This window comes from Malus sylvestris, chromosome 3 (assembly GCF_916048215.2).
Source record: "Malus sylvestris chromosome 3, drMalSylv7.2, whole genome shotgun sequence".
Taxonomy (NCBI): Eukaryota; Viridiplantae; Streptophyta; class Magnoliopsida; order Rosales; family Rosaceae; genus Malus; species Malus sylvestris.
In genome coordinates this window covers 933,977-940,063 of record NC_062262.1, presented here as the reverse complement: position 1 = coordinate 940,063, position 6,087 = coordinate 933,977, and positions in this window count along the sequence as shown.

The following is a 6,087-nucleotide window of genomic DNA, read 5'->3' as shown; positions in this document are numbered from 1 at the left end:
ACCGTTTGGTACGTGGGACGGGACGGAAAAGAGTGGGACGGGGCGTTCCGTCCCACGTTTGGTGCGCCTTAAAAGAGTGGAACGTGCTATTCCACGGGACGAGTTTTGGGTGAATTTTCGTTCCACCTCACCCCCTGAAACGACTCATTCCACATCCGTGGAACACAAAATTATAACATCTCCCTCTCCTTCTTCTTCCTCCTTGTTTTCATCCGAGGACATCTTTGCTCCCTCTCCGTTCCGTCTCGTCTTGTCCCGTCCTGTCTGCATACCAAACGATACCTAAGGCACCGTTTGGTATGTGGGGCGGGACGGGACGAGCCGTTCCGTCCCACATTTGGTGCGCCTAAAAATTATGGAACAGGTTGTCACATGGGACGAAATTTGACTAATTTTTCGTTCCACCTCTTCCCCCTGGAACGACCCGTTCCACATCCGTGGAACACAAATTTATAACATTTTATGACAAAATTTCTCCTTATCTTTTTCAATATTTACATCATCTGTTCCATCCTGTTCCGTCCAGTCCCGTCTGCGTACCAAACGGTACCTAAAGGTCTCAAAACTCCAACAAAAAAAACTACTATTGCATAGTCGGCTAGCTGTGGAACTCTTAATTTATTTATTTTTCAGTGAACTGGGCATGAAAACCCAACGGTGCCGATACTAGATGACACAAAGACAAGACACGCGCATCACTACTGTCTTGACTGCTAGTTTGCATTTGGACATTTCTTTTTCTAAAATGATACGTAAACATACTACATGCCCAGCATGTGAAGTTAGATGAGAGAGAATAGGTAAACGTACTGTATATTAATTTACATAGAACAAGTTTATCATTTGTCATGTCGTCCTTAACTATTAATACAAAATCATTAGTTGTGGAGATATATTTTACACATAATATTGTGTTAGTGGCTCAATACTCTACAATGACGACAAATTGTTCCGCCTAAGTAGAGTCTACTTAATCATGCATGCAGAAGTCGTATTCTCTTTGTTTGGTGGTCCAGGCAAAAGGATGAAACCCACCCAAACCACAAATATATAATATTAGAATTAGATGGCTCTATCGCATTAAAAGAATGGAATTTTAACGAAAAGTTTTCAGTACTGTTCATTTTAACGAAAAACCATATTTTTACACTAAAAAATCAATAATGGTACTATTCACTTTACCATTTATTTTGTCCTTATCATTAAAACTCAAAGCTTTCAAGTCATTTTTATTAGTTTTCATTTAAAAGAAAGCCATTTATGCATCGATCTGATCACTAGATGCCGTATAGGGACATGGGTCCTCTTCGGATCTATGTGTCATAATCCATCAAATTCATGTATATAAACCGTTGAAATTTGATCCAATAGCTACAACTAAATGATCATTTTAAAAATTATAATAACATTAACCATTGAATTAAATTTAAACGATCCAAATACATAAATTTGGTGGATTAGAACACATGAATCCGAAGAGGACCCATGTCCGCCGTATAGAGCCCGGCAGTAGATGAAACATCTATTCTTAGTCACAGTCCCGTTTGATTGCTCATAAATTCATAATAAAATACTCCAAAGATTCTTTTATGATATTATGTTAGCTTGCAAATATCTAAAATACTAAATTAATTAATAGCACTATGAAATTTCTTTACTTTATATTCTAATGTGAGCAGGGGCTGACCGACTTAGGGGCAAGAGGGTCAGATGACCTTTTAAATTTCAGTGAATATTCATGAATAATTTGGATGTTGTCATTTTGAAGGTTGGAGTTGAGATTCATATATGTCCTCCAATTGCTTGATAAAATACATTAAAAAGGTGTTGCCTTTACAGTTTAGTCCTAATATTATTTATCTCTAGCTCGTTTGTTAGTTGTGATTACAATTGTAGGAAAATAAAATAAAAGACTATAAAAAAATGCAAAGTAAATGAAATGGTAATCTCAAAGAATGGACAAAGCATCACACATACATATTAATAAGATGTAATGATATAAATCAATTTGTTAGTTAGTTTAAGATAAAGTGTGTTTCTTTGTTAAGCATTCATATGGGAGTAATCTTGAAACATGCTAGTTACCCATTCAAATGAGGCCTTAATAGGTGTGTAATATGCTTTTGCAAATGTCTTCATGCCTACTAAGACTTGATGAAATGACGATTTGCATGCTATTTATATTTAAAAAAAATTACGCGCCATGCGCACCATTTTTACTAACCCCTGTAATGATATTTTTTGGATCCACCACTGAATGTGAGGACATGTGTGTCCATTGAACTAGCTGGCAAATAGTTGGGTTCAGCTGATTCGATGGGGTTGAATCACTCAAACTCAACTCACATTAATATGGGTGAAAATAGTTGAACTTTAAATGACCTCTTCTGTTAATACGTCAACCGTTTCACTTGTTAACACAAGCTCCTCTCTCTCGTTCATGGCTTCACCGACAAAACCACAACAGACCAAAGCAGTAGCTACCCAAACACGCCATAACCCACTTGCTACACTCCACCACCTCCAATCTCCTCTGCCTCTTAACCTCCCCCAAAATGACGCTGTCGTTGGCCACGACCCGCTGACGGCAATCCGCGCCGCGCACTTCCTCCTCAACTTGCTGAAACCTCAGCCTTCCAGCCCGACTCCAAACCCTCCGCCATGAAGGTCTTCGCATCCTCGCCCGAGTCGACCTCCGGGTTTTGCGAACCGACTCTTCTGATATCGCTGCTTCAATGGAGTTCCAAGTTCCCGATTTTTCGTTTCCTAAATCTAATTCTAATCGTTTTTTTATTTTCCGTTCTCGCACTAGTACTGGATTAGTACCAAATTTTCCCAAAAGTCAGAGCAATTTTTTTATTTTTATAATAATTGTGAATGGGGGTTTCGATTATGGTTCGTATGGTGCATTTGGATCGACAAAAAGGACAATGTTGGCTATGTAATCGGGTTATAATTCAATATTAACTTTTTTTTTTAGAGTTGTTATCACAAATGATCTCTGAAATTGACCATCACCATCAATGTAGTCTCTGGAAATAGGTGTCGCAAATCAATATGATCATTCCGTCAACTTTCTGTTAAAAATTCTGTTAAGTGCTGATGTAGTATATTAATAGGCCTCACAAGATTTACGGATTTTTATTATAAAAGGTCCCTGAAATTGACCTACATCATCAAGATGATCCATGAAATTAACCCACATCATTAATATGGTCTCTGAAATTGTAAATTAATCAATGTAGTCCTTGAAAATAGATGTCGCAAATCAATATGATCATTCCGCCATAATTTTGTAAAAAAAATTGTTACGTACTGATGTGGGTTTAATAATTAATTAAAAAAGTTGTCTAAATACCTTTTTGCACAATGATTTTTATTTTTTTTATAGTAGGACCTACTCCGAAAAGAGCTTCATTCCATAAATTCTCAAAGGCACAAGGCTTAACCAAGGCCTAAGAGGGGGTGTGGAAATAGTTTTCAACCAACAATGGACGCACCTCAGTTATAACTTCATTATCTCAAGGTAGACCTCATCGTTCTTTGCATCATCAGACCACCAGGGAAGCGCCGAACAAGCTCTCCAAGATTAAGGTTGTGAGGATGTTGATCGCCTAAATGTTAACGGTGATGTCCCATAAGTCGTTGCCAATGGGCCAAGTCGTCACTAAAGGTGATATCGATTCAAGTTAACTTCGGTGAAAGGTGTCGAACTGTGTAAAGATAGGTGTATTGAGATTTTTTTTAGAGAATAGAGAGCGAATGAGGTATAAAAATAGGGATTGGGATCAGAGGTGATTGCATGATTGAGTTTTTGGGTTGACAAATTTTTTTATTAACTATTAAATTATAAAGCTTATTTGTAAATTTTTTAAATTTAATTAGATTTGTGTGATCCATTTATATGTCACATCAGCACATAAAATAATTTTTGATAGAATTGTGATGGAATGATTATATTGATTTGAGACACTTACTTGAGAGACTACATTGATCAATTTTCAATTTCAATGACCATTTTGATGTCGTGGGTCAATTTCAAGGACTATTTGTGAGAAAAAAAAAAAAGGATTTATAAGGTCCATTTATGTGTCACATCAATACTTAACAGATTTTTTAACATAATTGTAACGGAATGACCGCATTGATTTGCAACACGTATTTTCAAAGACTACATTGATTGATTTTCAACTTCAATTATCATTTTCATGGTTAGGGTCAATTTCAATGATCATTTGTGATTATAGGTTTTCGTGAATTTACCCAGTATCATATGTTCACTAATGGATTGCTGACCGGTGACTCATTATTAACTCAACCTATTAAGTTTTCACTGTTAATTAAATTTTGTGGGTAAATTGAGTCGTATTAACGGGCTAAGTTCATCTTAATTACCAACTCTATGTTGAACGTTGTATACGTGTGTAGCATATGTACCATATAGTTAAAAAATGTTAAAATCCAACTCAGACTTTAATTGTTTATGAGTGGAGGGGCCGAAATAAACATTTTAAACGTTAAGCACAATAAAATAAGGTGTTTCTTCATCTCATAATATGTATAGTAAATTATTGTATATATGTCGGATTCTCGTCCAAAAAGACATCCAAAAGCTTATATTGTTCGAAATTGTACAGTAGGTACCCTACATGTTTGACATTTGGGGGCTAAATAGTGAAATGTCTTGAGAGTTAATAATGCTTTAGGTCATATCTCGGCTTCAAACAATAACAAAAGAACAAGCACATAATCCAACCTATGAGCAAACTGATCTTCTAGAAGAAGAGTAACTACTAGGACTTTAGCACGAGTAAGTACGTTGTTATAGTTACTTGTGTTAATAATACAATGATATGTATACATTTCTCTTTATACGTTTCAGTTTGATATATAACATCACAATGATGGTGTAGTTGTTCTTAGGTTGATTTAGTATTCTAGGGTGGTGTGTTTGTAATATTACACTTACGACAAACATTATAAGTGACTATACCATTACAACACGCTGCATGTGCATAAGGCCTTTCTCTATCTTTAATTTATGGGAACTTTAACGAGGCATTTCTTTATCTTTAATTTATGGGAATTTTAACGAAAAACTTCTGGTACTATTCATTTTAACGAAAAATCACATTTTTACACTAAAAAGTCAATCATGGTACTATTTATTTTACCCTTTATTTTGTCCTTATCGATAAAACTCAAAGTTTTCAAGTTTTTTTCATTAGTTTTCTATTAATTTATACGTAGCATTAGTTGATCTTGTAATTTATTTAATGGTTATTTTATTGACACCACACAATGTTATAAATACACGCCACTTTTTAAAATTTCCGTTGGACTTCCTCTTTTACCCTTGTTTAAATTTGATTAAAAAAAAAGGGAGTCTTAACGAGCTATTAATGGTTTAGTAGAACGAGAGAGAAAGAGGGGGAGGGAATGGAGTGGCTAGCGTGAACTACGACGCCATCGATGAAAGTGGCGGAGGGTGAGTGAGATGTCAGTCAGGTGAAATTGTATTTGAGATTTTTTTTTTTTTTGAACAGGTGGATTGGCTTCAATACAAGTAGGGTTAACATTGAAATTTAAAAAAATAATTTTGAGTATATGAAGCTTTCCTTGCCATGGAAAGGAACCATAAGGACTTTTAAGACCCAACAGATAAAGCCAGCTGCAGCATGGCCCTCGTTCAATATTTTAGATGAATAATTCATTTTATTTTATTGTTTTTGTCTAAGAGTGAGGTGTATTCATAAGATTGTGTGATCATAATAAAACAATCTTTTATTTAATTTAGTTAATTTTTATTGTTCTTTTTTTTTTTGTGGAAAGATTTATTGTTCTTTTATTCATTCGATCCGATGATCAAAAATTAATAAAATGTGTGAGAATTAACATATTGAACCAAATTTGGTTAATCATTTTCCACAGAATGTATGTATGTTAGCAGAGCTAGGATTTTTTTCTTGGGTGGGCTAGCTAAAATTAGTACCATAAAATCATATGTTTTTATTTTCTTATATAAAATCTTAAATAATCAATATAGAAGAACAACAATAGAATATAAACAATTCTTAAAATCATAAT